General features: G+C 28.0%; 1 pseudogene; it reads right to left on the bottom strand.

Moving 5' to 3' along the window:
- Positions 1-3,568: 3,568 nt before the first annotated feature.
- LOC108694933 overlaps positions 3,569-3,975 on the bottom strand; it is a 2,322-nt pseudogene continuing 1,915 nt past the window's right edge.

A 3,975-nucleotide genomic window follows, 5' to 3' on the forward strand; every position in this document is an offset into this window, starting at 1 on the left:
ATAATAATAAAATTAAGAATGACAAGAATACTTGATATCTTTCACCTTAAAATTGTAATAATAAAAATATACTTTTTAACAACTAAATTACTGATAAGCCGATATAAAATCTGTTATAGACGCGTGAAAGTATTTTAATTAAGTTATTGACCGCTTGGCGGCTATCACTTTAACCTATATATTAACAGTATATTAGAAGTCAACAGTTAAAAGTATATAAAAAGTTATATAAATTTTATATTGAGATTTCTATTTATATTTATAAGTTCTTTCTTAAGAATTAAATTATAAAAGATTTATTTTATTTTATTACTGCACCGATTTTCGGAAATTGAAATTAAGGATATGAGTGTGTCGCTTCTCAATAGTGTTTATGTCGTTATATTTTCGTTATAAGGACATGCCACCGATTGTTATTTCGGATCCTTCCTTGCGGAGCGGAAAGGGATCTGATAGTCTGATACCGATCAGGGAAATCGTTATTTGGAGTTTGCATTTTCGTAGATTTTGTTTATTATTATGCGATTGATCTTAAATACCATTAAGTTTAATTGATGGTTGCTCAAGTTTCAGTCACATTATAAAAGCTTGATCTTTGTTTCTTTAATTGAAAAGACTCTCTTGAAAAGACTTGTGAGGTCTATAATTAGGCCGACTTCATTCATTTAATGCCTGTACTTGGGTGTTGACCATTTCACATCATGACAATCATTCGTATATCATATAAAAGATAACATTCCAGTAGTATAATAAGTATTTAATAGATTGTACATGAAACGAAGCAAAGGAACTGTTGCTCCAGTTTAGCGCTTTGAAGCAAATATGCTCACTGAATCGGTAACGCATTGACTATCTTTTTGCAAGAATTATAAAATAAGATTACAAATAATTATATTTTTTTAATATTGGTCTTAATAACTTGACAAAATTTTAAATACAAAAAATTTTATTATAATTTAGTCATATTAATTTACATTTTTTGGAATTAAATCTCCGATCTGATCAGATTTTGATTAGATTATTTTTAGATTTCACCTAAAACGCAAATACAGTTACACTGAGGACTTTCTATCAAATAAGTATAACTTACACAACATAATTCTTCAATGGATATTACAAAAGCGTCACGTCAGAAAAATACGATTAATTTTATGATACTTTTTTATTTATATTAGAAGAGAACATATGTAACGCATTGTTAATATTACTAATAAATTGCTAATTAATGTTTATTTCTATAAATAAAGCTGTTTTAATAAAAGTCTTCCCTGTATATATGTATAAATACTTTTTACATTGATAGCGTAATTATTAGATACTCTAGTTTTATAGAAAAAAAATAAGCTGATTAAAACAACTAAGCTAGATAATAAAACCGTAACTAAACATAAATGTTGCTCACATTAGTGAACAATATTAATGATTATAAATAATAACATTATAGAGAACCGATATAAATTTATATGTGACGCATATAAATTGATTAACTGTTATAAACCCAATTACAGTAAAGTAGGTTCAGTAACTTTCCCCTTAGCTTTTCCCCTTACCATCCCTCCTTTTTATCCTATCAATGATGAGGCATGCGTACTTTGTATGTGGGGATGTGTTATTATCCACCACCATGAGATCCCTTCGATCTCCAATTATGCCTGAGGTATTTACATCAGTATCTCATGGTAATGCGATGGTAATACTTGCTTTGTGGTTTTGTGTTGTCGCGATCGAGTGTGACCGAAACAGTTATTCATTTTTTATATCGTTCATCAATTATCTTTGTAATTAGAATCGTGTGAATCGTCATCTCTACGTATTAAAAGACATCTTTTAACATTAATCAATATTATTATACAATTAAATAATTTTGTATTAATAATGTTAAGAATGCCGTTCTGTTCATGACATGAAATATTCAGACGAACATAATATCATAATTCTAATGAGGGTAAGTGAATATGATTATGTGTATCTCTGTGAACGAGCAAAATGATGTTGAAACATTCGTGAATTTTGATGCCCAGTGTCATTGAAATTAATAGGTATAATACGTAATGATTATTGTCATATATGCCTGCAATATGTTATATATGCCTTTAATAACTAGGGCAAGAAGTAAATATGCCCTGTCCTATAGTAGTATAGCCCTTGTAAGTCGTTATCGCCAATCTGATGTAAGCAAGTGATTAGAAATTTAATAATTAATATATCGAAGTTTTTTTTACCTTTCTGTCTCTTTATCATAATCTTGGCTGCGATTAAACTCAATTATCTATCAATCTATCGGATACAACTTGATTTTAATTATTAATTGGAATTCTGTTTAATAAAATTTAATTTTAGCTATTACTAATTTGTTACATTTTTTATTTGTACTATTATCTTTTTAACAGTTTAGCTTGAATAATCGGCAAACATAAATGTTGCTCACATTAGTGAACAATATTAATGATTATAAATCTAATAATAACATTATAAAGGATCGGTATAAATTTATCAATTATGTGACGCACGTAAATTGATTAACTGTTACAAACCCAATTACATTAAAGTAGGTTCAGAAACATAATAGTTTCCCCTTATCTTTAGATCATCCCTTCTTTTTATCCTATTAACAGTGAAGCATGCGTACTTTGCATGTGGGGGTGTGTCATTATCCACCACCATGGGAACCCTTCGACCTCTGACTATTCATGCGCGAAGTATTTACATCAGTATGTCATGGTAACGCGATGGTAATACTTGCTATGTAGCTTTGTGTTGTCGCGCTCGGGTGTAAGCAGTTATTCATTTTTTTATATCATTCATCGATGTTCATCTTTGTAGTTAGAATCATGTGAATGCTATCTCTGCGGATTAAAGACATCTTTTAACATTAATCAACATTATTATAATAAAATAATTTATATAATAAAATAATTTTGTAACATAAAACTCATAATCTTGTGGATTAATAATGTTAAGAATGCCGTTCTGTTCGCGGGAAATATTCAGACGAAAACAGTTCTAGTAAGGGTAAGTGAATATGATTATGTATATCTCTGTGAATGAGCGAAATGAAGGTTGTAACACTCGTGAATTTTGATGCCCAGTGTTAATGGAATTTTCATTTAATTCTCTAATAGAAATATATTTTTACGATTTTAAAAAATGTTGAAAAATTTTTTACATAAAAATATTTAAATATTATCAAATATATATATAGGTATACTTTTGATTTTTCTTGGTATTAAAATTTCTAAATTTTCTTTTCTTAAATTTTTTTATTATCTATTAATCAATATAATTAACATTAAATAATTAATAAAGATAAATAATGTGTAAGACAAATAAATAATTTATTATTTTATCGAAACGGACATGTAAAAGAAAACTTGACTAAATTTTGGCTTTTATTAATAATAATACGCATAATAAAGGATATATGTTTGCTGAATAATTTTTATTAAGTATTAAAATGTGCAATATATATAACGATGGATATCAAAGTGACATTGTTTGTTTAATCCAAATTCGATAGGTAGTGACATTAGTGAATATATTTAGATTACCCACATCGTATCGTTTTCCATCAGATACCAGACCGACAATACGACCGATTGTCGCTATTTCGAATCAATCCGCTATCGCTGTCACCCTAAAACAGAGAAATGGATTATTTATTATTATAGAGATTACTATCTCTTCCGCATACGTTGAATCTAAAATTAATTTTATTTGAAAGAAATTGACATTATTTAAGGGATTTAATATCTAGAGTCCGATCGAAATTACATTTTGATTTTCGGCCGAAATAGAAAACGAATTCGGTTGTTTTTCAATTTTGGCCAAAAACAACATTGAAACCGAAATTTAAGTTAAGATTAAAATTAAGTTAAGATAATTAAGAAATGTAAGTTTTACTAAAAAAAATGGAGAGAGAGAGAGAGAGAGAGAGAGAGAGAGAGAGAGAGAGAGAGAGAGAGAGAAAAAAATATA

Source organism: Atta colombica, unplaced genomic scaffold (genome assembly GCF_001594045.1).
Source record: "Atta colombica isolate Treedump-2 unplaced genomic scaffold, Acol1.0 scaffold126, whole genome shotgun sequence".
Taxonomy (NCBI): Eukaryota; Metazoa; Arthropoda; class Insecta; order Hymenoptera; family Formicidae; genus Atta; species Atta colombica.